Source organism: Equus asinus, chromosome 16, assembly GCF_041296235.1.
Source record: "Equus asinus isolate D_3611 breed Donkey chromosome 16, EquAss-T2T_v2, whole genome shotgun sequence".
In the NCBI taxonomy this organism is placed as follows: domain Eukaryota; kingdom Metazoa; phylum Chordata; class Mammalia; order Perissodactyla; family Equidae; genus Equus; species Equus asinus.
This window is the reverse complement of record NC_091805.1, coordinates 1831040-1858889: the sequence shown is the minus strand read 5'-3', so window position 1 is coordinate 1858889 and position 27850 is coordinate 1831040. Positions and strand designations below refer to the sequence as shown.

The window sequence follows — 27850 nt, the reverse complement described above, 5'->3', positions numbered from 1 at the left end:
TTTCCCAACACTGAGGCCAAGCCTCGGCCACCATTTATTATTCCTTTAGAGCTACTGATTTGCTTTTAGTAGAGCCCAAGTGGGAGCGAAATCGTTATAATAACCACGTTTCCATCAAAATGAAAATCTGAGAAGTGTCCCTTGCCCCGAGTTATCTCCACCTTCAGGGACTCAAGGTCACAAATGAAGCCTCTTTGGTTAGGTTTTACCCGAAGCGAATGCGCCCTTTGAAAGCTGTGCTGGTGGGTCGAGCTGGAGTTCGAGTCCTACAGGCTCGCACACCCTACCCCTCCCACGCCTCTTTGTCCTCATCTAGACGATGGGTAGTAGCAGCTCTTTTTTCTGGGTTTTATGGTGCACAACGTGTGTAAGGCGCTTGGTAAGCTGGTCGTTTAAGGTTAGTGATTGAAATGCAAACATTCCAGCTGACAAAGAGCGTTGTGGGAAGTGGGGGTGTGAAGGGAAAGACAGGATTCTTGAGTGTGGCCAAAGCAATCACCGTGAAGGAAGAAAGCAAACGGGAAAAGAAATGACTTAGGAAAGAGAAAAGTTCGGCCACATCCACGCCCACCCTCACTCGCCCACATCTGCTGATTGCGTACCGCCTGCTGCGCTCGGATTCCGTCCCAGGGACTGGGTTCCAGTCGGGCGCGGGCGGCTCATTACCGTGTGTGGTGGATAGAAATGCCCCCACCATGAAAGGAGGCTAGAAACGCCCCTCCTAACTAACTCTCCAGCACGATAAACGCATGTGGAAGCGCTCTGGAAATCTGAAAAGCGTTATACACAGGTTAGGAGTTTTCGGGTCTCTTTTCAAGCGTTTCTGTCAGACTGTATCCCAGGGCTCTTTGAGTTTATCAGGGCTAAGACCCTCCCCTCGGTTTCGCAAGGCTGCCCCTTCCTACACGGCGAGCCGCGCCGCGTCAGGACTCTTTCCCGCGAGCGAAGGCGGGGACTCGGGGTGTGGGCAGCGGCGGCGCCGCGCGAAGCTCCGGGTGTGCGCCCCAAGGCTGTGCGCCCCGAGGGTGCGCCCCCGTCCCGCCTCCGAGGCTGTGCGCCCCGGGCCCGGGCCGAGCGGCCGGCGAGAGGGCGCCCGAGGGTGTGCGCGCCCCAGACGCCGAGTGTGCGCGCCCGGGACGCGGCCCGTGCCCCCGGAGGCTGCGTGCGCCCCGAAGCCGCTGCGCGCCCGCCCCGCCACCCCCGTGGCTCGCCGAGGTAAGGCGCCTGCGACCCTCGCCGCGCGGCACCCGGCCTGCGCCACCCGCTCTTGGCCCCGGCGCGCGGCCACTCTTTTGCGCCTCCGCCGCCCGCCTCGCCCCTTCCCGGGCCGGGTCCCGGCTCCAACAAGGCAGCGGCTGCGGCCGCCCTGGCGCCCCGCCCGGGGGCCGCGAGCGCGGGGAGGGGGCTGCCGGCCTGCGCGAGCTGCCCAAAGGTGGGCGCCGCTCCCCTTCCGCCGCGGCCGGCGCCCGGGTGCTGGGAGGGGAGCCGGAGGGGAGGGGAGGCGGTGGGGAGGGGAGGGGAGTCCGCGTGGCCCCTGCGGCTCCGGTGGTGCAGCCCCCGCCCAGCGCTGCCGAGCCGGGCGCTGCGGTCCCGCATGCGGCTTGCGGGCCTGGGCGCCCTGCCGCCGGCTCCCAGGACTGCCTGGACTCGAGCTCTTCGTCTCCCTCCTTTCGCAAAAGCCGGTCCCCGGTTTACCCCGGTTTCCCCCCGGTGCCTCTCGGCCCCTGGCTGAACTTTCCGGCGCTCCCGTCGGGCCGCAACCTTGGCTGGAGGCAGTGGGGCGGCCTTGGGGCGGGTGCGCCGGCGGCCCAGGGCGCCTTTGCCGAGCCTCCGCGCCGCTGGGTGCGATTCCCTCCCTCTCATCTCTCCCTTAAGGTCAAAGCTTTGACCCCAAATACTTTGTACCTGCAGAGTGGCCACTTACTTAGCGTGGCAGTTGGAAAGTCGAGCGCGGGGCCCCGACACCAGGTTTGAATGTGTGCTTGCCCTGGGCATCCACCAGGCCTGCGGGAACCTGCGGTTTTAGGTCCCAAGCGCCCTGGGGTGCAGGCCTGGAGGGCCAGGAGGTGTCGTTTTCCAGGAGACAGAGAAGAGTCCACCCTTTCATGAGGATGACCCCCTGAAGCCTGGGCAAAGTCCTACTGGCCAAGTCGGGTCAGGGGAGGGTGAGATGCAGCCAGTGACCAGGTTGCGGCCTGTGGAGAAAGCCTCTTGAATTAAACCCAATCCCCTGGGTGAATGGAGGACGATTCCTCAGAGCCTCTCAGGACGTGAGGCAGGGGAGCAGGGCGCCACACCTCGAGTGGAAGCAGAGTCCACTCCCATACTGCCTTCCTAAGTCCAGCCCTCCTGCCCTGTCCAAACTCCGCCCTGGACCATGGTGTGAATTATGGGGACTGTTAGCGGCACTGAGTTTGGGGGAATGGCTCAGGGTCCAGACCAGGCTCTCATTCAATCAACAAACACTTTCTCCATACCAGGCATCCTGCTAGGTCATGGGATACAGAAAGGAACAAAACTGGCACTGTCTGGCCTCACGGAGTTCGCAGACCAGTGGCCACGACCGATAAATCACTCGAATAAATGTAGGATTCCGAGCAGTGCTGGATTCTTGGAAAGGAGAGAATAAGGTGCGCTGAGAACCTGTGATAGGTACAGCAGTCGCTCCATCAGAGGGCTAGTAGTTGAAGAGGGTGGAAAGAGCCTTCTGGGCAGAAGGAACAGCATGTGAGAGGGCCCTGAGGCGGGCAGTAGAGTCCATTAGAGGAACTGAAAGACTGTTGACCAAGTGACCAGCAGGGGCCCAGCTGGGCGTGCCCTTACTTCTGCATCCCATCGCTTGGGCCAGTCAGTGCCTTCCTCTCTCAGCCGTGATGATGGGCAGTTGGAGTTGCCCTCACTGGGTCACAGTGCAGGGGGAGAGAGGGAGAGACTGGCAGGCAGGTGCGGGACTCACCCTCCGCGTGCAGTGACTGCCTGCACCTGGGTCGGATGGCCCGCGCCTGCTCAGGGTATCAAGGCAGTGCTTCTTTCCTCCAGTTGTTGCGTGTTGCCCACTGAGCTCTCAGCTGACCAAGGCCTCTGCCCAGCATTCAGGAAGCCTGTGCTGGGAGTGGTGGCTCATCCTAGACTTTAAAACTAGAAGGAACTGCTTGGCCACGGTGTAAAATTCCTTAGGGGGCTCCCTTGGCATTTCCTTATCTGGCCTGGCCCACCTCTGCAGCCTGGTTCTGGTTTCCAGCACCCTGCTGTCTCCCCCAGCCTGCCCCCTTGGCGAGCACCCTCATGCTCTACTCACGGTGGCCCTCGGGCAGTTCCTGGAACACTGCTGCCCTTCGTCTGAAGTGCCCTTCGTCCTTGTTCGCCCAGTGGACGCGCACCCAGCTTCCAGCTCCAGCGTTAACGTGAGGTCCTCCCCAAGACCTTTCCTGACCAGAGTCACATGCTGCCTTCTCTGTGTTTCCAAAGTTGGGACATGCCTCTGCCACCGTGAGCATCAGCCGCTCTCGTCTTGAGCAGGGCGCTCCTGTCCTGTGGTGTCTCGAGTACCCAGCACAGAGAGGGACACGCAGAGGGTGGCCCATCAGTGCTTGTTGCGTGAAAACCGTCTAGTCTGGTATTTCTTAGCTTTTTTTCTGGGTTACACATATCTTTAAGATTCTGATGAAAATTATGGATACTCTCCTCCAAATGCATGTGACCTAAAATATCTTGCACACGATATCTCATGATTCACAGCCCTGCCTTCGACGTTGACCCCATTTCCAGAACTTTGAGCTTTAATTTTACAGGAAACAGAGGCCCAGTGAGGTACAGCGGCTGCCTAGGCACCGACAGCTGGTTGCGAGCGTGGACCCTCTGCCCGATCGCCCCCGAGCTCCCGACTCTCCGTCCAGGGCTCCTTCCAGCTCCCTCTGCTTCTTTTAACCAAGTAGCCTCCTTTTGTCCCTAGCACCTGTGAAGGCCACTGCTCAGGGCGGGAAGATGGATATCTTGGTTTTGCTTCAGTTCAGTAGCAGCCTGAGGTGTGACAGGGAGAAAAATCTATTATGGGCAGAGCTGACAGTTAGGAAGACGGATGGGCCATCTCCCTGGCCTGCAGTGTTGTGACATCTGTTTCAGCTGGAGGAGCGTCACGTGCACTTCGCACTTATATTCTGGGCCCTGGACTGAGCCACGTGGGCCGGACTTGGAAACACTCTGGACCCGACTGTTGAGATCAGGGCCCAGCTCTTGGCCTTGTCAAAGGCGTCTTCGCCACAGAGCAGGCTGTGGGAATGAAGGAAGAGAAGGGGGTCTTGCTTGCTGACTCCGGACCTGTGCCTGCCTGCTTCCCCCTTTCTGCAACAAGACACCTACTTCTGGCTGCTGGGCCTTCCTGTCTGCAGATCAGCATCTCCTTTCACACAGCAGTTCATTCATTCATCAAACTGCGTTGAGTCTCTGCTCTGTACCAGGCGGTGTGCTGGTTCCAGTTTATAAGGAGGGGTCCGGGGGGGAGTGGTGATGTCTGGTTCTGCTCTGCGGGGGAGGGAAGACGTCCGTCTCCTCCTAATTCAGCCGTACCTTGGAAGGTGTGCTAATGCCGAGGACGCGTTCCCTTTTCAAACTCTGATCGCGTGCAAGTTATGTCCTCTCTGAATTTTCTTAACTGTCAGTTGGGTCTGATAACCATCTTTTCTTGGTTTCTTGCCTCTCTCTGGGCAGTTATACTGATCTGGTTATCTCATTTCTGATGGCAGATCCACTGCACTCTGTATGTGGAACCAGAGCAGTGCTGCATAATGACAGTCCATGTGGGTCAAGCCCTGGCATGTTTAATCCTCGAGATGTTACAGTCGTAATCCCAGATGTGTCGATGAGGCTCAGGGAGGCTAAGTGACTTCCCTAGGGTTGTGAAACTAACACGTGATGAAACTGGGGTTGAGGGAGCTCTGTCTCTGGAGCAGACGGCCAGCCTCGCGCCGTTCTGTAGTCAGGCGTCGGGGGAGAGGTGCGGGCTGGGAGGCCGTGGCATCCCGGGATTGGAGCCTGGATCTGCTGCTCACCAGCTGTGTGATTTAGAACCGGACCCCACCCTCCCCATGCCTCAGAATGCTAACCTCCCAGACCCTGAGTTTAGACTAAGAGGCCTTTCTGGGAAGAGTTTCCAGTCTACATGGATAATATTTCAAAGTAGGATTGAAGGAAGGAAGGGGGGCCGTCCCGCTAAAAATAGGCCTGTCGCAGTTTCCAGGATAAACAAACGCTGCCCCCAAATCTCAAGGATATGGTTAGCGTGATACGCAAGCAGCTATACATCGCTGGTGTCTGGAGGAGCTGGCTGAGCCGTCCTTCTCCAAGCGAGAGAGTCTGTTTTTAGAAGGAACGCCTCCCTGTGTGGCTGGGGCCTTAGGTCCTGGGCCCTGCCCTTCACAGAGCTTTCTGGGGACACAGGCATCTTGGGAGAAAACATAAATCCCAAGGCCCATCCCCCTCCCCATTTTTTTCCCCAAAAGTAAATAAAACGTAGAGGTCGGATGTATATTATTGGAATGTGGCTGTGCTGTCGCCGCATGGAAGGATCCTGTGTCAGCAGCCCCCTTTGCCGGGTCTTTCCAGTTTGTTGCTCTGGCATCAGGTGATGGAGGGCAGAGGCGTATGGCAGTGGGGAGAATTCGCTCCGTGCAAAGATGAAAGAGCAGGACGGGTGCCGGTTCCCGGCACAGCTGGTTTCTGCCCAGAAGCCCAGACACTCTCAGTGAAGTTGGTTTTGATTTTCCCAGCAGGGCACCAGGGCTGAGTGCTTCCAGGTGCTGGCTGAGCTCATTGAGGGGCTTCCCACCCCCGCCCTCCGCCTGGGAAAGTGTGGCCGTCCTGGGCTTGGGGAAGGGTCTAAGGGACAGGAATGTCGAGTTGGGTGGTGGCTGAATGCAACCCAGTGTGGTCAGGGTCTGCATCTAGGAGGTACAGTACTGACTGTGTGGGAGGGGGCGTTTTGTCAGCGACACTTGAGTTCTTTAAGAGATCGTTTTCATGTATCATTTGTGTGATTTTAAATAAATAAATAAATAAAGCCCTCTGCTCCTCAGAAGAAGGAGGCGGGTCAGAGCGGGCGACGGCTTTGCCCTGTACCAGCCCCTTGAGCGCGAGCAGATGGCTCAAGTGTCCTCAACGTCAGCTTCCTCGTCTGTACCAACTTAGGCTCCTCTGCTACGGAAAGCAGATGCGCTGAAGCTGGTTTTAATGAAGAGGGAGGAGCCACAGACGCAGCGATGGTGTCTAAGCACGGGCCGGAAGCGGGCCAGGCAGACTGGAGGTGGTGCAGAGGGTTCTGAAGCTGAGGCTGTCCCGCTGGTGCAGTCGGTCACTGTCTTCACTGTGAGCGCCCGCGGCTCAGCTCAGCACTGCCCGCCCCACGCCTCATCCTGCTGTCACTTAGTTCAAGTTCCAGAGGATCCTGCTGTCTGAGCTCGGGTCCCTGGAAGCTGAGGTTTCTCTCCAGGCCGTGTCCCGACTGGTCCCTGGTCAGCCTGGGCCTGGGTGGCTGCTGAGGTGGGCGTCCTCCCTGGCCGGTCAGATGGGAGGGGAGGGCAGAGGGGTCATATGTACAGAGCTTGACCTGTTAGGGCAGGAAGGGCTGTGGGTGCAGATTCCTCCAGAGGGAGATGGAGGCCAGCTGAACTCAGGAATCCGCCCGGTGCGCGCATGTGCTGAGTAGGGACCCTTCACTTGGGGTAACAGCCCTGAGGGGCCCGTGTGCAGACTTCAGAGGAGTCTGTGAACTTAGGGGGGAAGACAGCATCTTTGTTAAGCATTTTCTTCGATTATGAATGGAGGCACGAACCGGTGGATTCGCAGTTCCTGTGACATCGCCACCAGTAGAGGTCACAGACACTTGCACGTCGCAGTTCAGCTGCTCTGATACCTTAGCTGTGACTCGTGCCCTCGCAGCTCTGGGATTCCCGCAATTGTTACAGGGCTGCAAGAGCTCATTGTTTCACGCGTTAATAGAGGACACTCATTACTATATTGCACATGCATTTTAAAAATTTTAGTAATTATTTTTCACTGCAATGTTTTCTTCATAGTCAAGCTGTGCATTTTACCTTATATATTTTAAAACGTTCTGAGAAAGGGTCCATAGGCTTCGTCAGTCTGCTGAAGGGGTCCATGGCACAAAAGGGTTGAGACCCGCCGACAGGAAGTCCCTGAGCTTTGGTTCTGATTCCCAACTTCCGTCCCCTGATCTTTCATATACCGTCCATCTCCGCCTAATTAGTGCAGGACATCCTCAAGCAGCAGTAAATTCCATTTAATAGTTTGGCAAATTTGCAAGAGCACATAATTTGTGGTTTGGGTAGAAAGTTTGATGTATTTCCAGAGGTTAATTTACAAATTACAGGCACACATGGGCGACTGGGTAGGTAATTCCTATCAGCCCACAGACCAGCAGGCTCAGTCCGTGCAAACCAGTCCATTGAAACAACCGCATGGGGGACGTGTGTGTGTGCCTGAGTGGTTAAGGAGCTTGTGTAGGCTGGTGGGTGACTCGGCTGATCAGATGCGAGCTAGGATCCTAGGAAGGAGGAGGAGTACCTTGAAGTGTGTTCTGAAACGCGGGAACGTGGAGGAGGCAGAGGGAGGCGGGAGAGGGGGGAGTCAGGGAGGATGTGGGGGGACCGGCCAGATGCTGACTGCGAGGAGGAGGCTGGAGAGAGGAGAGCCCACTGGAGCAACATCAGAGTAGCAGTTGCTTTTTGCTGCCTTTTACTGAACATGTAGCCTGTGCCAGCTCTGCCCGGCCCTTTCAATAGAGCCATCATTTAATCTCTACCAGCCATGTGATGAGGCCTGAGTGTTACTGTTCCCATTGTGTAGGCGGGTAAAGTGAGGCTCTAAGAGGTGGAATGCTCGCTCTGGGTCACAGAGTATTAAGTGGTGGAGCCAGGAGCTCAGCCCAGGTCTGCTGGTTCTGGCGCCCTGGGCTCTTAAACACCATGACAGATGACCACAGAGTCCGGGAAAACTGTGGTGGCCACTCTGTCTCGGTCAGGGAGTGCTTACTGGGCATCCACAGTCTTCCCACCCTTTCCACCTCAGTGCCTCTGCTCTCTGCTCACACTGGCTCCTCGTCCTGTCTTCTTCACCCATGGGCTCCTCTTGGGGGGCTTCTGTGAGCCCCTCATACCTGCCCATGGGCAGCAGGGGTCACTCCCTGGAGCTGCCGGGTCTGGCCTCAGTGGAGCTCACAAGCCTTACTCGTGGGGCGTCCCCTTTGGGTGTGAGCTCCCTCTCCCCTCCCTGCGCCTCCTGCTGCATCTGGCATGGAGCTCTGTCCAGCAGAATCTTGGTAAAAGCAAATGAACCAGGTCCTTCCATCCCTTTTGCCTGTTGTCCATTCTTAGCACCTGTTCTGGGTCCCATCACCTAGAGCTTGTTGCTAGGAAACCTCTCTGTTACCTAGAGCACCCCTCTGTTACAGATGAGGACGCTGAGGACCAGTGAGGGCAGGTGCACAGGGAGTGAGTGACTGAGCTGGAGCGAAAACCCGGCCTCTTGCGCCAGCACGCCACGTGGCCCTGACACTAACGCTGAAGGTGTCTCTTCCCCACCGTTAAGCAGGCTGGTGTTTGGGGCGAGGGGACGTGTGTGGGGCACCTGAGGTCACTTCTTCTGTGGTCACTTACTTGCTCCACTCTTGTGCCTGCCTCAGGGCTGGCCTTCCCTGACCTGATCTTCTTCTCCCTCGTTCTACCCCCAAGCCCTCTGCTTTGCCAGCTGCTGAATGGAGCCCCGTGTTAGCCAGGCCGTGGGCGGCCGCCTTCGGGGATGCCCGGTGGTGCCAGAGCCTCTTGCCCTGAGGACCCTGCCCACTGGCAGAGCTGAGGCCTGAAATTCCCCGCATTGGAGTCATTCCTTTGGATTACTTTGTCCTCTCCAGAGAGCTATTGTTAAAAGGCAAATATGTTACCCCGTGGGGAAACTGTTAACCCACCAGCACCATGGCCCCGTGGAGAGGGCAGTGGCCCGGCTTTGGTTAAGTTGTGTCACCTCTCTGTCCCTTAGTTTCTTGTCTGTAGAATGGGGATAGTAGGAGGGTATGTGGGGGTTACCCAGGGGATGAAATGGAAAGTGCACATAATGAACAGTCAATAAAATTAGCTTGCTTTTTCTTTCTAAGGTGGTAGGATTATTTGGTTAGTTCTCCAGCTGAAGTCTTGGTTCCTAACAGTGTTTTTAAGTATTTCGTTTATTTAGGTAAAGTGGTCTCCTTTCGTTTTAAGATTTTTTCCCTTTCTAGTTATAAAATGCTTTCGAACTTCATTTTCTTGCCTTTGAAACAGGGGAAAGCTCCTCCCTTGCTGGTTTGTTGGGCGTTGACCCAGCTGAAGTGCCCGCGGATGCCAGCCCAGGGCTCCCGCTGAGAGCCCGTGGTGCTGAGTTATTCTGGGGTGAGGACTGGCAGCCCCTGGGGCGGGGGGAGGTTCTGGGTGGGTCCCCAGGGAGGAGATGGGGAGCAGGGAGGGAGGAGAAAGGGAAATGAGGGGGACCCTGCCCCTCCGAGGCCTTTGCCCAGATCTGCCGCCCTCGCGGCAAGCTCTCTGAGGTTCTGAAGTCCCTGGAGGAGCGGTCTCCTGGGGGGCCCCCCACCTCCCGCCCCTGGTGTGTCTTGGAGAGTGGGGTGGAGGAGGCCAGACGTCCCCCCACGCTTTTCATCTCATGGGGTGTCGGCGGGGGTTGTAAATTGCTCCTTTGAGGGGGCACTTGGGATTTTGAGAACGTGCACCCGGCTGGATTCTCTGTGGTTTCTCCTGAGACCAGGATGGTTCTCTGGGGCCTGGGCAGGGCAGAGGGTCCAGGAGCAGAAGCAGCCTGGCCCAGCCTCCTGGCCTGTGAATGGGGTGGGTGGCTGCGTGGGGGCAGCATCATAGGAGTTTTCTGGCAACCGGCAGAGCAGAGAGCCTCACTTCCAGGGGTTCCTGGAAGAGGGTGCTCCCCTCCCCCCAGACTGCCTTGGGCAGCGAGAGCCCTTGTCAGCCCTTCTCCTGCTCTGGCCTCCTGCGAGCTCCTGCCAGCCTCTGGGGAGGGCTCCACCACCGTCATCTATCATAACTGAAGTTAAGCCTGCCTGATGCAGGTAACCACCTTCCCGAGGACCAGAGACCAGGAGCAAAGAGTGGGGGTGGATGCTGTTCCTGGGGCCCCAAGCCAAGCAGCACCCTGCCACCTGCCTGCCCAACTCAGGGACGGGCAACAGGGCGGGGAGAAGGGGGTGCAGCTGGAAGCTTCCCAACGATCTGCTTTGGGGCTGGAGCACAAAGGAGCCAGCATCAGTTCCAGCCCAGGCGTGGGGCTTGGAGCCATGTGGTTCCATGCACCTCATGTCTGTTCATTGCCTGCGGGCTGTCACCGTCCTTTCTTCCTTCCTTCCCTCTTTCTTCCCTCCCTCCATCGTTCCTTCCCTTCTTCCTTCCTGCCATCCAGGAAATACTGACTGATCCCTTAACTCTGGGCCAGCGACTGTGCAGGGCAAGGAGCTTGCAGTCAACAGAGGAGATGGAGAATCAGATAGCTCATTACAAGACAGTTGGAGGGATACTCTGAGACGTTCTTACCGGGTGCGCTGGGAGCGCGGAATTAGGAGAGGGGGCCAGCCCTCACTGGTGTCTGGAGAAGGGGAAGGTGCTGGTGGGAAAGCTGTGGCAGTTGCCAGATGGAGAAGGAAGGAGGAGGGACCCGGCACGTGCGAAGGAGGTCTGGGGCATGCAAGGCTGTGCTGTTAGCCGGAGGCTCAAGCAGGTCACTTGTCCACTGGGTTTTAGTTTTCTCTGCTGTAAAATGAGGCTAATACTACCAAAGTCACAGCTGGCACAGAAAAAATCCTCGCTTCCTTTTTTCCAATTTATGATCTACCAGGAAGATTTAAACATGTGGAAGTCATGGCAATGAGAGGCAGATGTGAGAAATGCTGGAATCAGTGGAAACACAATGGCGGGAAGTAGCTTTTGAAGAGAACCTCAGAGGGTGGGCAGTGTTAGTTGAGATTCGTATTGAGGATCAGGAGGAGCTGGTGGATGGGAAGACTCTGGTAGAGAAGACAGGAAAGGCCATCTGCGGGTTTGTATGGTGTGAGCAAAGGCATGAGGCGCCCAGGCACTGGGCCGGGGTCTGGGGGCTGGGTGCAGTGTGGAGGCTGCCTCTGTGAGGGCAGGGGCGTGGAGACGAGGCTAGAAAGGTGAGCTGAGACCACTTCAGTGCCTCACTGGTGGGCATCTGGGCGGCATTTGGTTCCCATGGAGGTTTTGTTTGACCTGCACAGGTTAAAAAAGAGAAGAATTAAATCAACATTTAAAAATCAGATTTTACATAAATCCACATTCCTGGCTTCTTTTGAAAGAAATCAGGTCTGGCAACACGAGCCTTGACTTCATCCCCACGTGGCAACAGCTGGCCGGGAGGTGAGTGCTGGGCATTCAGGCGGCCACTGCCGCCTCCAGCTGCAGGCTGCATCTCCCGCTGGCCAGGTAGCTTGCCTGAACCTCCACCATTCCAGTCACTCTCGAGTTACTGCAGTGTGTTCAGAAAGCTCCTAGAAAATGCTAATGCATTAGGGGGGAGAAAGAAAATTCTAAACGTTAACGCTGTCATCCCTTCATCAGATTAGGCAGGGAGTTTTACTGCTCCCCGCGGAACATTGTCCTTGTGGAGAAGCAGTGAGGAGGGGAAACTGGGAGGCTCCAGGCAGGACAGTATGGGAAGCGGACTCTAGGAAGTGAAGGGGGGTGGGAGGGGACACTTGCAAAGAGGGGATGTCAGCCTCTGGCCAGTCCTCTGCCCGCTCCCCTCAGCCTCGGCGTCTGGCATCTCTATGGGGAAGAACACTGAACACCTGTCCCCAACAAATACTTACTGCATTGTAAGACGGTTCACACCTCACGTTATTGCCCTTTAAGCTTAAAAAATGGGCCCCTTGAAGGACAAGGTGAACCGTGTGTATGTTTTTTTTTAATTCATAAGGAAACTAATGGAAAAGAGAAATTGTTTCCATTTTTTGAATAATTTTTAGAGTGTGTGTGTTTGTATGTGTGAGCAGGTGGTCTTTACAATTTGAAACCCCACTGGGAAATTTTTTATTAAAAAAATATTTTAAAAATCATACCAGTTAGTAGCAAACATTTAAAATAATATAGAGGGGCTCGCCTGGTGGCGCAGCGATTAAGTTTGCATGTTCTGCTTCCACAGCCTGGGGTTCACCAGTTTGGATCCCGGGTGCGGACATGGCACCGCTCATCAAGCCATGCTGTGGCAGGCGTCCCACATATCAAGTAGAGGAAGATGGGCACGGACATTAGCTCAGGGCCAGTCTTCCTCAGCAAAAAGAGGAGGATTGGTAGCAGTTAGCTCAGGGATAATTTTCCTCAAAAAAGAAAAAAATAAATAAAATTAAATTAATATAGAAACTTAAAAAGGAGAAAACTCCGAACTGTCAAAAATTGGCCGCGAGGGCGTTGGGGACAGCTTGGAGTGTATATGCCTCTAGGAGCTGTAACTGTATCCTTACATAGATCTAGATATGTATCCACATATATGTATCCAGATAGAAAATGTTTATTAAAGTGAGGTTGTGCACACAGGTCTGCTCCGGCTCCCTCCTACTGCTCTGTCTCGAACACATCTCAGGCCTTACGTCCCCTCCAAGCCCGCGGTGGAAGACACTGCTGGGTGGGAGGAGCTCGTCGTGAATGCTGTCCCCTCCAGCCTCGGTTCCCCGCTGTAGAATGGGGTAGTCATTCCTCCCCTCCAAGCTTAGGATGAGGGTTAAACAAATGCAGATGTGCTCAGCACAGCCCATCTGCCATCAGAGGCAGCCAGCCCTGCTCACATCCTCCATTCTTGGGATTCCTCGTTCTCCACCCTTCACCCCTTGGGAGAGGAGTGGGGGGAGCGGATCTGGGGTGAATTAGACCTTTTTTCACAGTGGAATTTGGAACCCTCGTTTCGGTGCTGAGTAACGCTGAGATCGCCAGCGGTCCACTGACGGATGCGTTTAGGTTTTGTTGAGGTTGTCTTTGGACTCTCTTGCGTTTACTCAGCTGCAGGACGATTCCTGAGGCCAGGTGTGGACAGGAGGCGTGTCTGACAGGAGGCCACGACCTGGGCCTGCCCTCCGGGGGGCCCTCTCAGTACAGGGCTTCACCCTCATCTGTGCACGCTGCCTCCCCTGCTGCTCCCCCTTCCCTCGCTCCCACCCCTTCCACTCAGGATGACGGCTTCCCTGTCATTTGTGTGACATACCTGACAAAGCCTCTCACGCCGCTCTCCCCCTGGACCCCGACAAGTCAGTAGATTTAGGTCAGTGTTATTATTGACAAGTGAAGCAGAGAAGTTGTGATACGACTCACACTCACACAGCAAACATTGGACGGGTCTGGGTTTCCTGGCCTGTGGGCTGTGCTAGTTGTGCTGTATCACGGTGCCTCTTTCTAACTGTGGGCAGGAGGCTCCTGAAAGCGGGGCTACCTGAGGGCCCCTCGCCCAGGCCATCCGGGAAAGCCTTTCTGGAATTCGTGAGGCTGTTGGGCGTCTCGTGTTGCGAGACTGGTGGGAGCAGATGCACGGCCAGGGTTGGAGGGCACCCAAGGTCATAGGAGGGGCGGACGGGAGCTGGGAGGCTGAGGATGGCCTGGCGCAGAGCTGGGATGGCAAAGGAAGCTGGCCTTTGTCCTCGCCAGTGGTTTGTGGTTTCTCCAGCATTTGGCCTCACGTTGGCGGTTTGGCCCTTTTTGTGCCCCAGGGAAGTGGCCCACCATAACATCCCTGCATCCTAATTCAGCTCGCATCCCTAGCCCTCTGTTCCTACATCCAGCAATTCAGAACTCCCCAGTTCTGTTTCCTGTTCTCTCAGAGAAGCGCTGGGAGGGCTGTGGGCGTACGCTCACGGGGGCTTGAGCAGGCATCCTGGCCTAGCCCGATCATTCAGCCCACGTTTCATGTCACAGTTGCCTCATGGACCAGCTCTTGCCTAGAAATATAATGCGAGTCACGTTTTAAATGTTCTGGTAGCACATTAAATGAAATAAAAAGACGAGGTGAAATTAATTTGGAAGACATTTTTATTTAACCCAATATACCCCAAATTTTATCATTTCAACATGTAATCATACCAAAAAAAAAATTTGAGATATTTTACTTTCTTTTTTTCATACTAAGTCTCCGAAATCCAGTGTGCATTTTCCCTGACAGCAGGTTTCACTTCAGACTGGCCACATTTCACGTGCTCCATGGCCACCGTGGTCTTGGCCAGCGTCATCGTGGGCTTGGCTGTTTAACCAAGCAGACTTATTTTGGGGTGAGTGGCGGGGTGTTTTCACACCCTTGTGCTCAGGGCGTCTGGGGTGGGGTGGCCGGTCAGCAGGGCTCAGTGACAGCACAGTGTGCTACTTGCCCTGCCGGGATGGATGACAAGGCGTTGACATTCCCCTCCCTTCGCGCCACGTGTCTTCCCCGCACCCTGCAGTCTCCCCTCTTAACACCTTTTGCTTTTGTAACCCACAGTCCTAGACTAACTTTACTGTCCGTTTCTCTGATCCCGCCTTGGGACTGCGGGATGTCTTTTAAATCCATGCCCTTTGACCTCAGCCACTGCTTGGCATTTCCCGTGTTTGTCTTCGTCGTCTCTCATCCCAGTCTCCTCACTGACGGTTGCAAACCTCGTCTGCTCTCCTCAAGCTCCCAAATCGCTCCACATGGGCTCCCTCTCAGCATGCGGCCTGTTCCTGCCTCAGCAGAGGGGGAGGTCGCAGCAGAGGGGGAGGTCGCGTGGCCTCAGGTCTTAGCTTCACGGCCGTTTCTCCATCTTTGCCCTCCCCTCCCTCCCTGGAGCCCCGCCTCAGAGTCCTCCCTTCCCACCTCTAGAAACACTCACTCTCCTTCAAACTGGCCATGCGCGTTGGAGCCAGAGCTCCTGGCTTCGCATCTCAGTTCTAGGGCTCACGCTCCCCGTGGCTCGCCTTTCTTCCCAGGAGCTGCTGCTCATTTCTCTGAATCCTACCGAAGTCACACACAGCAGCCCCCTCCTGCTGCTCCCATCTCGTCAGCCCTTGGCCTCTCCCCTGCTCTGTGGAAACTTGGCTCAGGCCTCGCCAGCTTTCTTGACGCACCCCCAGTGATGCCTGGGCTGCAGGCCCCCTGGTCCTTCTTCCCCAGGTGACTCCTCCTCTGCTGGCTCCAGCTCCTCCCTCCCCTCGCCTCTGCAGTGGTCGCACTGACATGGATGACTCCAGAATCCATACAGCTAAGCTTCAGGTTTCTCCCCTGTCCCAGGCCCACCTTCTCCACTGTCTGCTGGGCAGCTCTCTTTAGATGACCCTCTCTGTGGGGGAACCCCGGTCAGGCACTCCACATGCCCAAGGACAGACTGTCCGTCCTCCTCCTCCCAAACTCGGTTCTCTTCCGATTTTCCTAACTCGCTTCTTGTTGCCACCACTCTCCACTTCCCGGGTTGGAGGCCCTGGAGTTTCCGATGCCTCCCTCCCTGGTGCTCACTGACCCCAGGTTGGATGGTCGGTGAATCTGTGGCTTGCTCGGGACTCCTGCTCTTTCTCTCTTACTTCCTCTTTAGTTCATCACCTGTCTGTTCCCACTGCAGGCACTGGGATGAGCATCTGATATCTTCTGCCCTACAACCCCATAGGGAGGGAGCTGTGTTTTGCCTGTTTCAGGTATGTGCACACTGGGGCTGGGGAGCTGCGGGAACTGGGAAGTGGCAGGGCTGGGATTCAGATGCTGACCCACGTGACGCCAAAGCCCACGCTCTTCACTTCTGCACGCTCCTGCCTCCAGCAGGTCCAGCACCAGGCTGAGCTCCTGATGCTGAATGTCATGGGTGTGCGTGCACACATCCTTCTGTGCCCGTCGCTGTGTGTCAGTGTTGTTGACCTTGCTGTCATCCAGGCTCGTCACTGGTGTATTCAGAATCTGTGCCTCTGTGCTTGGTGCTGGCACCTGGGAGTCTGGACTGTGAGATGCAGGAGCCTAGAAGGAGGAATGAGAGCACATCTTCAAATAGGGCATGTGCTTCCCTTTCTCTGGGTCTCAGTCTCCCCGTCTGTAAAATGAGAGAGGGGGACCAGTTCCTTGCAAGAGTCCAGCTCTTATGCTCTGTAACGCTGTTTCCTGGCTCTGCTTGTCCGGGGCCCCCTGTGTGCTCAGCACATGATAGGGGCTGCTGGGCAGGGCAGAGAGCATGCAGGAGGCAGTGCCCAAGGTCGAGGGGCTGCCAGAATCTTTCCAGAAGACGAAGCCAACATTCAGGAAACAGTGGAAGACATTATGCAATTATGCTTGCAATCTCAGATTATGTACATTTGCAATAGTTCAATAAAGGAGCAGAAAAGCTGCTGTTCTCTTAAAAGAAAAAATACATAAAGGGGGCAGTTGGTGAGAAGCATTGTCGGGCGAGACTTCTCTTCAGACTTGCTACCCTCTTCCCTCTCCTGAAGTTGTCTGTTCGTTCTGTGGCGAGCTACTGTCTGCCGATGGGCCGGGCTCTGGGGCGGCTGCCCTCCCCGCGCACTGCAGCCAGCATTGTGTCCAGAACCCGCCTTCATCCTCCTCCTCCTCCGTGGAAGAACCTTGCAGGGCTCCCGCTCTCCACGGAATAGAGTGAGCTGCCCCCTGCCCCTGCCGTCCTCATCCTCTGCCCTGCCCTGCTCCCTGGGCCTGGTGCGCTGGTCCTTTCTCAAGCCCACCATCTGTGCTTTCGTCTCTGAGCTGGAGGGCTGCTTCCCCAGTCTGCCTGGAGAACTTTTTGTTCAGCCTTCAAAGCCCAGCTCAGATCCCTTGCCTGGGATGCTTTCTCGGTCCCCTGTCATGCCTTCGCCCACCTCTGTGCACCGTACATCCTTGCTTCGGTCTCTGGCTCCCATTTTGGACCATGAGTCCTTAAAGGTTCTTTATCCCTCATTCATGAATCCACAGCACCTGGCCTTCTGTCTGAACAGGAATTTCTGATGAATGACTGATTTTTGAACAGACAGGGCTCCCCGGCACCCCTCAAGCTGCTGGGCTGTTTCTCTTCGTGCCCCGTGGCCTGCAAAGGTGACTGGATGACTGAGAAAGCATCGCTGTCTCCAGTCTGCAGACTGGTGTGGGAGACAGGCCACAGAGCCTCGCGTTGGCCCTGGGGGACCCTCCAGGAGGAGCGGCAGCTGGATCGCGTGCGCGGGGCGGTGGCAGGGAGGCTGCGGCGAAGGGGGCATTTGTGTTGGGCTTGGCAGGCAGGGATTTTGTGCTCCAGAGCACAGGCTCCCGGTTGCACCCCTGCCGAGGGGCCCAGCCCCAAACGCCTTCCGCCCTGGGAAGAAAAGGAGGCATTGTGTGCGCTGGCTGCGCTCCAAGGGAAATATTCCTGTTGTTCTTCTATTTTGAACTGCTCCCTTTTTAAAGAGGAAAAGTCCAGAAGTGAAAATCTCTCCCCAACTCCAACACATCCTGCCCACCAATTCCACATCAGTTGCTGCCTCCAAAATGTGAACCAGTCTGTGAATCCGTCAGTTCACTGGTCAGTTACAACTGCAGCTGCCGTCGCCAGCACTGTCCAAGGCTCCAGGGAGGTGGTCCTCGGCCCTCCTAGGCTTTTCCTGGTTGCCAGGGTCCAGATCCTTTTCGAACCTGCCCGGTTGCTGCTCTCGGGCCTGAGGTCCCTCCAGGCTCAGTGTTCCCGCCTGCATCCTGCACCTGGACCACCACTTACCCCTGCACAGAGCCTCGTGCAGTCAGCCCGCCACCCTCCCCTCGACTAGGGCCTTGCGCAAAGGTATGGACAGAGCAGGCCTCCGCCTGGGCGGTGGGAAGCTTGGCCGGAAGACCCGAATGCGCCTCTCGCTCTGCCTGTCACAGTCCCTGTGGCCTGGGCCGAGTTACTGAAGCTCTCTGATCTGCAGAACAGAACAGATCACACCTGCCCTCGCACACAGAGCCCCCCGAAGAGGGATGACAGCAGGTGCCTGGGTCACAGTGCCTGTCACGCCATACGGCTGCTCCCGATAAGTAGTAACAATGAGCAATTGCTGAGCACTTACTAGTTTCGTCCGTCCTTCCCTCAGAAACAACAGCAACCACAGTTCTGTTGGAGTGTTTTCGACATGCCAGGTGCTGCCTTAAGCACAGGCCTGTGGCATCTGAACAGCCTTATAAGGTGCGTAGAGACCCTTTCACAGCCGAGGAAACCGGCTCAAAGAGGTGGAGTGACGTGGCCAAGGTCACACGGCTAGGAAGCCTGCCGGGGCCGTGGGACCCTCCTCGCCCTCCCCAGCCAGACACACACCCATCACACGCCTGGAGGCAGCATCTGCGCTTTAGCGAGCTCTTGGGGAGATGCACGCGCATCAGTTTGAACAGCCCTGAACCGTGGTTTACACTGTGCCCTTGGAAGTTGGTTAGGGCAGGACTCCTCAAACTGTCTTGTGTGTGAAGATCGCCTGGCGGGCTTGCTCACACGCAGGTTCAGCCCCAGTGTTGCTGACTTTGCTGACATTGCTGCTCTCCTCGCTCGTGTCTGTTGCCTTCGCTTCCTGGGCTCCTCCGAGTGCACAGCGCACGTTAGTGGGACCCGGGCAAACTCCAGGCTCAAGGCTTGGCCCCAGGTAGCTCGTGCTCTATGTCTGCTGGAGCCTTTAGGGCAAATCTGAGCTGGACCCGGGTCCTCCCTGAATCACTGCCACGGCCTGCCTCTCCTTTGGGGGAAACTGCCCCACTGGCAGGGAGGGACGTCTCTCTCCTGAGCCACACGAGGCAGGAGCCTGGACCCCGCGTCAGCCCCGCCCCCACCCCCGCCCTGGTGAACAACGGACAAAGGAAATTAATTTGTAACCCAAAACCCTTGTATCTGGATTGAAAATGCATCTTTCTGATGGAAATTTTGACCGAGTGCTAGGTCTGCAGAGAGCATTTTCTCTGAAATTGATGTCTGTGTAAGCCGGCTGCTGCTCGCTGGTTAAATAGCAATTAAACACCTCAAGCCTCCTTGGAACTTTCAAAGATTATTTGAAAAGTAATTGTGTTGTATCGATTAAATAATTTGTAAGTTAGTTAGAAAGTCACTGCGTTTTTTAGTCTGTTCTTTTGCAAACAAATTTATCTTATCTATAGACCTATTGCATGCCCCCAAAACGTTGTTTATATTTAATAATCATCTAGTATTTAATGAGCGTGGCTGGTGGTGGAATTAACGCGAGACTCGTTCGTTTGCCAGATCCTTTTATCTGGTTCCTTCTCTATTTGGGCTCCACTGGCAACGGGCTTCACAGGCGGTTGCAGGGCTAAAACCTGGAAGGCAGTGAACACTGTGGTCAGGGCTTGTCTCTAGGGCCAGACACCCCTCACGTTGAATTCCAGCCCTGCCCCTGAGTAGCTTTGTGCCTGGAACCTGTCGTCCGTGCAAAGGATAAAACAGCACCTCCTGATACAGTCACTGTGAAATTAAGTAGGTTATCTATCATTTGTACAATATCGGACGCTGTCTGGCTAGTAATCACTATCATTATAATAACAGCATAATTATTCGTTATTAATATTATTATGCCTCAGGTTCTCATCTGTAAAACAGGTGTGAGAGAATAGAAATGTTAACACGTGAGCAGTCGAAACTTCTCTGTGGAGCCTTCAAGTAATGCCCTTCTAAGGAAATGTCTGCATGGTTTGCTTGGCTGTTGTCCCTCGTTATCATGCAGACTGCGGTCACCCGGTGATGAGAAAGCAGTGCACAAAGGGGGCTAATGCTGGAACTCCTGACGGGTCGAGAGGCTGGCAGAGGATGGGCGAGCAGCTGCCTGAGGTGCGAGGCGATGAGTGAAGGGTGCGTGGGAGCTGGAACAGAGCACCCGCCTCCAGAGGGCGGCGTTGATGGAAATAGGTCCCAGAGGAGCAGAGAGTGCGGAAAGTGTGGAGACCCCGCCTTGTGCTCAGACGCCCCTCCCGTCTAGTGTCCTCTCTAGAGGCCGCCGGAAGGTTTGGAGGGCCTCCAGTCCACTTTTTCCTCCTTGATGGCTGTTTCTCTGAACACAGCACTGAGCCGAGTTTGGGCTGGGAGGCGGCCTTCCTGCCTCGCTGATGGGGAGTCGTGGCGGTAGAGCCCAGGGCCGAGGGAGGAGGGGAAGGACTCAGTGCAGAATAAGGGCTTAAGTGGCGTGTGTGCAGTTTGCCGCCGTCTCGCCACAGTAACGCCGTTGGCCCATGGGGATGCCAGCCACGTGGTTTGGTTTCAAAGACGCCATCAATTCGGTGTCCACCCTGCAGACCAGTGCCGCCAGCGTGAGGTTAATAAAGGAAAGCTGTGGATCAGGAGTCTAGGCAGCGCTGCTGTGCGGTACGGGCAAGCCACTGAGCCTCGGTTTCCCCACGAGAAAGTGAAGGTGATAATGTCCAAGGCCAGCTCTATGTTTCTCTGCTCCCAACAGTGGCAGACCAGCAGGACGGATTGGGCCCCGGCCACCTGCAGGGCCCCAGGCTGGTGCCCTCGAAGATACCCAGAAGCATGAGAGAGGGGCCTGGACTTGAAAAGCCCCATAATCTGGCTGGAAGGAAAGATGGCAGCATCACTGTTATTCTTTTTATTACAGTTACCTAACGAAAGTCTGTGCTGTGTTCCAAGTGCCCCACCGTTCTGTGACACCTCGAGCTGCTGTGGGGGATGCAGACGTGGGATGTGAATCTCAGCAACACCTTTTCTTAGTGACTTTACTCCCGTTAAAACCAAAACCAAAGCCAAACCAGAACAGCAGGTGGCTTTCCTCTGTATTGCCAGCTGGTACCCTGGCAACGAACCCCATCTCCTCCAAGGAAAAGTTGACGTGGATGGAAGTTTCTGGAGCCTTCTTCTCTCACTGTGTCTCTCTGGGTCGCCTCCGGTACCTGCTGCTGGGGCTGAGTGCTCATCCTCCCTGTTTGACCCACATCACTGTGCCCGCTCCTCTCTGGCTGTGCTGCCTAGAGGGCCAGGTGGGGCCTTGCAAAATAATAATAAACGCCTTCCAACTTGATGAAAAATCTGCAAACATCACTGGCTTCACCCAGGTGTCTCAAGATTACTTATCAGGCTCAGTTTGCTTTCACTGACTTTCCTGAATGTGCAGGCTGTGCCAAGAAAAATCTTCCTCCCAACCCAGAGGGCAGATGCCACGGCCCCCGCCAGCCCTGGGGTGTCTGCACCTGCAGCCATGCTCTGGAGCCGGGTGACGCCTGTGACGGCGTCGCTGGATTCTCACCAGGCTCAGAGCTGCCAGGGGTGCTGGGGCGCTGCACTGCGGAGGCTGTGTCTGTGCCTGCCCTTAAGGTGACCTCACTGAAGCGACCCAGGAGGCAGGGGAGGCTGATTCCTCGGTTTACTCCAAGTTGTGGTTCCCAGGCCCTTTTGACCATGGCCCAGTTCAGCCAAGACACAAAAGACCTTGTGGCCCACTGAGCCCACTGACACCCACTTTCCAGTGGGAAGGAATTTGGTGACAACACAGGATGAAAGGGGAAGAGAGAAATAATCAAAATGGTCATGCAGCAAATGCTCAGGACAAATCAACAGAAACTCCGAAAAGTAATTCTACCAGTAATGTAAATTAATAGAATTGAGGCGATTAAACGTCAAGCCAACGCTGATGCTGCATTGTAGCGGTCAAGGGTCCTTGCCGCAAACAACAAGCCGATTAATTCTAGCAAGCACGCGTGGAGGAGGAATTCATTAAAGGACCGGGGGTCGCTCCACCGCCCTCCCCAGCATCGCTTGCCCGCAGCCTTCCTTTTCCAGAGCACTTTCTTCCAGACAGAGGCCTGGCCTGGGCGCCTCTCCCTGCTGAGCGTGCGTCCCATGGCTCAGCCCCAGCTGTGAAGGAGGCTCGTGCTGCAAATCCTGCTTTCCAGCCTAGGGAGGTGGGACTCCTCAGGAAGGAGATAAGCTAAGCCCAGGATGGTGTTTGCAAGTTGCTCGGTAGCCCAGGAAAGCAGACAGGTGCCTTCTGCACTGATAACAGAGCTCGTGTCTGAGGACCGTGGGCTCCGGCTCTTGGCCCGCATGCACGCACAGGAGCTTTGCAGGGTTGTCTGGTGAGGGATGGCAGCCACACTTCTTTGTAGGACAGAGAATTAAACTCTCAGTAAATGCTTTCAGTGAACTAATTTTTGTTTATGAATGCCAAGGTTTATTAACTCTCAATAACTCACTTATATTCCTAGTTCCGTCTAAAAATGAAATCCCACATATGAGGTTTTTTGGGGAGTGGTGATGAAAATGTTCTAAAATTAGATTGTGATCTTTTCAACAAATGGTCCTGGGGAAACTGAATATTCATACGCAAAAGAATGAAGCTGGACCTTTATCTTAAACCATATACCAAAATGACCTCAAAAATGGATCAAAGTCCTAAACTTAAGAGCTAAAACTATAAAATTCTTAGATGAAAACATTAAGGAAAATCTTCATGACATTGAATTTGGCAGTGATTTCATGGATATGATACAAAAGCACAAGCGACAGGAGAAAATACAGATGTACTGGACTTCGTCAAAATTCATAACCTTTGCGCATCAAAGGACACTATCAAGAAAGCAAAAAGATGTCCTACAGAATGAGAGAAAACATTTGTAAGTCACATATCTGTAAGGGGTTGATATCCAGAATATATAAAGAACTCTTACAACTCAACAACAACAAAAACAAACAACTCAGTTCCAAAATGGGCAAAGGACTTGAACAGGCATTTCTCCAAGGGAGATATACAGATGGCCAATAAGCACATGAAAAGTGTTCAACAGTCACTATTCATTAGGGAAATACAAATCAGAACCACAGTGAAATAACACTTCATACCTACTACACTTACTCGGATGGCTATAATAATTTTTTTTTAATGGGAAAAAAAAAACTGTTAGTCAAGATAGGGAGAATTTGGAACGCTCATGCTTTGCTGGTGGGAATGTAAAATGGCGCAGCTGTTTTGGAAAACAGTTTAGTGGTTCCTCAGAAAGTTAAATATAGAATTATCATATGACCTAGCAATTTCACTCCTAAGTATGTATCCAAAATAAGTGAAAGTAGGAACTTGAGCAGATATTTGTACACCTATGTTCATACAGTATTATTCATAACAGCCGAAAAAGGTGGAAGCAAGCCAAGTGTTAATTGGTAGATGAATGGATAAACAATGTGCTACTTACATATAATGGGATATTATTCAACCATAGAAAGAAATGAAATTTTGATGTGTGCTACAGTTTGGATGGACCTTGAAAACATGCTAAGTGAAATGAGCCAGAAATCCTCTCCAGCTCTGGGTCTCTAGGATCCATCTGTTCATCCATTTATTTATTCGTTGATTCAACACTTTTTTGTTGGGTTCCCGTCACACCAACTGTTAGGAATAGGGTGGTAAATAACACAGACACGATCCCTGCCCTTGCCTCGCTTAAAACACTGTGGGTTTAAAAAGTAATCATAGCTAACACTTAGTGAGCCTTATTACATCGCGAGCACAAGCGCTTTACACACTTATCTCAGGCGGCCCCACAACCGTGCACTGAGCTGGGCTCTTCTTGAATCAGGACATTGCTCGAAGTCACACAGCTGGGACTTGAACCTGTCTGCCTTACCTCAAAGCCATGCTCTTAACCGTTCATCATCGTAAGTGGCAGCTGGGTTTTGGCCACTTGGAACAGGGGACTTCCCCCAACACCTGCCCTGAGCCCTCCTGTCTAAGACGGCGGAGTGATCCGGGAGTATTGAAGGCAGAGGTAAATGTGAGGTGGACTGACCTCCACGATGGAGTGGGTTTGGAAAATAAGGCCAAAGTCAGTGGACTCTGCAGAGCCATTTACAATAATCATTATAAAGCACGTGTAACTATATTTTTAAATGGTTATGTGATATAATTTTAAATACAAAATTGAATTCATAATTGAAGTTATATTATTATAACTAATATGTTTATTATTTATTGAACACAGACTATATGCCAGCCTCTGTTCTAAGTGGTTGATGTGTATTATCATCTTATTTAATCCTCCTGACAGATCCACGATGTGAAGAGGGTATTACTATTCCTATCTTACAAGTGAGGCAGCTGAGGCACAGAGAGGTTGAGTAATCTATTCAGGGTCACACAGGCAGTCATTGGCTGAGCTGGGATTCCAACTATGGCTCCTTGAGTTGGAGCCCAGACTCTTAACCACCATAGAACTTGCTCTTCAATTAAATTAAAATATGCAAAATAGGTGGACATGAAACTACTTGCATTGAGGTGGTAGGTTTATGGTGATTTCCCACCTTTTTCCCAAAATAATTTGTCTTTTAGTTTCCAAGAATACATTGTAATAGCGGTGTTTTTTAGACCAAGAAAAGAACTCACATGTCACTGTGACCTTTTTCATGTGCTTACTTCGCCGTTTTACTTTGTTGTAGTGACCGCTCGGGCATGGACTGGGAGATGCCCGTCCTGCGTCGGGTGTGGGGCTCCCCTGTGGGCTGGGCTGCCCCCACTCTGTGGCAATCTTCCCGAGGGGCTGTGTCCCCTTCTCACCACACTCTGATCAGCACTGAGGACCTTCCTTTGAAAGGTCTCTTTCTGACTTTTAAGTGCGTCTGCGTGGCACCGCACACGTGGTTAGAGCGGCACGTTCACGGGTTTGGGTTTGGCTCTGGTCCCCGCCCCCGGCAGCCGCTCCGAGCCTCGGCTTTGTCCTCGCATCGTGGAAGCAGCGGTGCCACTTCAGAGGGCCGTTGAGGAACCTGAACTGGGGGTGTTTGTACTGTACCCGGAGTGCCTGGCACGTGTGGGCTGCATTAAGACCATGGTGCTGCCGTGTTTACCCGGCATCTGTTTGATTACTGACTCATGCGGTTAAGTGTTTCAAATATTAACCACTGGTATTTCTTCTCTTCTGGGTCGCCTGCTCACGCCCCTTCCTCATTTGTCTGTTGGCGTCTCCATCCTACAGTGTGTTTGCCAGGGACCAGGCACCTTCTGGAAAGGTCTAAGTGGAGGGAGGGACGAGGGGTGCCGTTTTTCCCGTGGCCCTGACGCCTCTTTTTCTCCGAGGAGCATTTGTCCCGGTTCGCGCAGCTGCCTCTCTCCTGCAGTTGGTCCTGTTTCCTCTCTGAGAAGCGTCCTCCGCTTCAGAGGGTCAGACTGGGGACTCCCCGCCGACAGGCCCCCAGCAGGCCTCACACGTGATCACTCGCTCCCTCTGTCCAAGTTGCACCGGGTCAGGATGGTGTGGCTGTCCCGGGCTGCTCAGGGACCTGACCAGCTCACTCCTCCTCCGCCCCGTGTCATCACACAGACGCCCAGCGGCTGACCTTCCCGAGCAAAGTGCAAAAGCCTGAGGGACCGCAACATAAAAGGCACATTCTTAAAATAGTTCTGGCTCTTTCCCTGCTCACCGAGTGCCCATCTTGCCTGGCTCGGACAGTCCACCTTTTTTCCATCCTGGGGCCGAAGGGACCTGGGCCGTAGAAGCTGGAGGTTTCTCTGCAAAACGAGGCAGCGCCCCCTCAGCCAAATGATTCTTGCCAGAAGAGCTCCTGTGGATAAACGCATTTGTGCAGGAGATTCTCTGGGGGGCTTGGGGTAACATGAAGTTGGCCACTAGTCTTCAGATGTGTGTTGAGGGAGGCCCAGGGGTGGGGCGTGCTGGCATCCCAGACATGGCAAGGGTCAGGGGTCATGGAAAGAGTCCCCCAAAAAGAAGCATGGACTCCCCTAGAAAGAGTAGTTGGGGTTTCCTATGAAGACCTCCCCTAAACGTGAGGCCCCTCCTGCCTAGACAGCCCCAGCTCCGAGGCTCACTCCTGGTGTTGGTGTGTCTCTGGCATTCCCCTGCATACCCGGGTTCAGGCGTGTGGTTTGGGGGAAAGGGGACTGGACTGGGGGGCAGAAGATGTGGGCTCCAGTTGCCTTTTCCAGCTTTGTAAGCTTGAGAACCCACCTTGCTTCCTCCTCGGGCAAACGGGGTAATGTCCCCGGTTCTGCTCACCTCCCTACTTGACCGTGGAGTTGAGTGAGTGCACGGCGTCAGTCAGAGAGACACGGAAGACAAGAATCTCTCCTCTTCTTAGAGCTGTGGCAGTCAGCACGGGGCCTGTCCCAGCGTACCTCGTGGAGCCAGGAGCTGCGAGTGCCGCTTCTCTCCAGAAAGAGGTCTGAAAAGAGGAGGAGCTGGGTCAGGGCTGTGTGTGCTCCCCGTGGGTCTTCTGTCCTGGCCCCTGAGCCGGGCTGATGGGTGGCCCTCCCGGGGCTGGTGGTTCCTCCCCTCCTTCCGCTGTCTTTTTAATTGAGGGGAGGCCTGGAGCCTCTTGGAAAAGCAGGGGGCTCCCCTGGTCCTTAAGGTGGTATCTGGAGGGGTCTCCTGGGTGTAGAGCCATCCGTATTGTGGGTGAGTTCCGTTTCACAAACCTTGTGGAGTGTCTGGTTGGGGAGACGCACACAGAGGCAGCAGTTGGAGTTCAGGTGACTCCTGCTGCAGGAGAGGGCAGACAGGAGCCATGGAAGCGGGGAGGCTGGCCGCTGCCCCTGGAAGGGATGCCGACCGAGCTCAGAGGACAGGTGGGGACTGGCCAGTGTTCCCGAGGAGTGTTGGGTCTTGTGAGAAAGGCACAGCTCTACAAGTAAGCCTTGCAGCTCTTTCTCTTGGCTAAGGAAGAATTTATCCCCGGAGAGAATACTGATCTTCATCACACGGATAAGCCAGAGGGGAAGAGTGGGGGGCCGCAAAGCCATGGGACCTGGGAGAGTGGGGCGCTCTTGTCTCTCAGCTTCCCGGTGAAGTGTCAGCTGCCTCTGGCCTTCTCTAGCTGGCGTGGGGGGATGGCTACTTTCAGTCTATCAGGGAGGCAGTTTCCTCCTCAGCGTATTTTTTCATAGAACCTCAGAATTCACGTTATATTTCTGATTTCTTTTTAATTCTGCTGATTTGTTCTGTGTAGTTAGTTAACACAGAAAAATACTTTGAGCAGCTGAGAAAGTGAGGGTCGGCGTTCCATAGTCTTGTCCGTGGCATCATCCTCTGCCCTTTGGCAAGTCTCTTAACCTCCCTCTTGAGCAAGATGCTCTGGAACCTTCCAAGGAAAATAAGGAATGTGATCCAGTGTAGTGGGGAGAACACAGAATTCTACCCCAGGAATCTTCATTTTAATCCAGATATCCTCCTGGGGGAGCCAAGGGAAGGCACTTGGACTGTCTCTCTTCCCCAGTACGATGGGGATGCTCAGACCCATCTGGCTGCCCCAAGCTGGCTCGAGGATAAGTGGGACCCAGGATGTGCATGCTTTCTGGGCATACTGGGCCGGATGCAGGCAGCATTTCGGAGTGATGCTCGGCTCTGGCGTTGTCTCAGCGTGGGCCCGGCAGGAATCTGCCCCGACCTTTGAAAGCTCATCTCTTTGACAGGCAGTGTCTGAAGGTCAGAGCTGCTGGGACATGCCTTACTGACAGGGCTTCATTTCCCAGGAAAGCCGCGTTTGGCGAGAGCCTAACCCTGAAATCCTCGTGCTGAGCCGGCCCACAGGAGCCCAGACGCTCTCCGGCCCCTTTCTGACCGCCCCCGCCCTCCGGATCTCCTTCAGGTCCAGCAGTGGTGCTGGGCTCCGCGAGCCTGGAGCTGTGCCCGCGCCTCACACCTGCCCCTGCCCCAAAGAGCTTCGGGCAGCGGGCTGGCTGGGACTGCCCCGGCGCCTGCCCGGACACGGACCTTCCTCCGCACAGCTGCCTTCTCCCTGGCTCCCGCGCCCGCCCTCTGAAGTCACTGCTCCGCACTGCAGCGAGGGACCCTGCCCGAGCCGGGTCCTGCCAGGAGGTACCTGCTCGCCTTTCTTTCTGCCAGGATT

At 54.7% G+C, this 27850-nt stretch overlaps 1 protein-coding gene across 6 annotated transcripts in view; it reads left to right on the top strand.

Moving 5' to 3' along the window:
- Positions 1–613: 613 nt before the first annotated feature.
- KANK4 (KN motif and ankyrin repeat domains 4) overlaps positions 614–27850 on the top strand; it is a 64340-nt gene continuing 37103 nt past the window's right edge. For 2 of the 6 annotated variants that reach the window (XM_044749289.2, XM_070486392.1), the window contains exon 1: positions 933–1215. The gene's annotated coding sequence lies outside the window, so the exon portion shown is untranslated. Of the gene's footprint in view, positions 791–932; positions 1216–21494; positions 27820–27850 lie in introns of those variants that run through there. The other 4 variants (XM_070486398.1, XM_070486404.1, XM_044749287.2 and 1 more) reach the window with 4 other exon arrangements.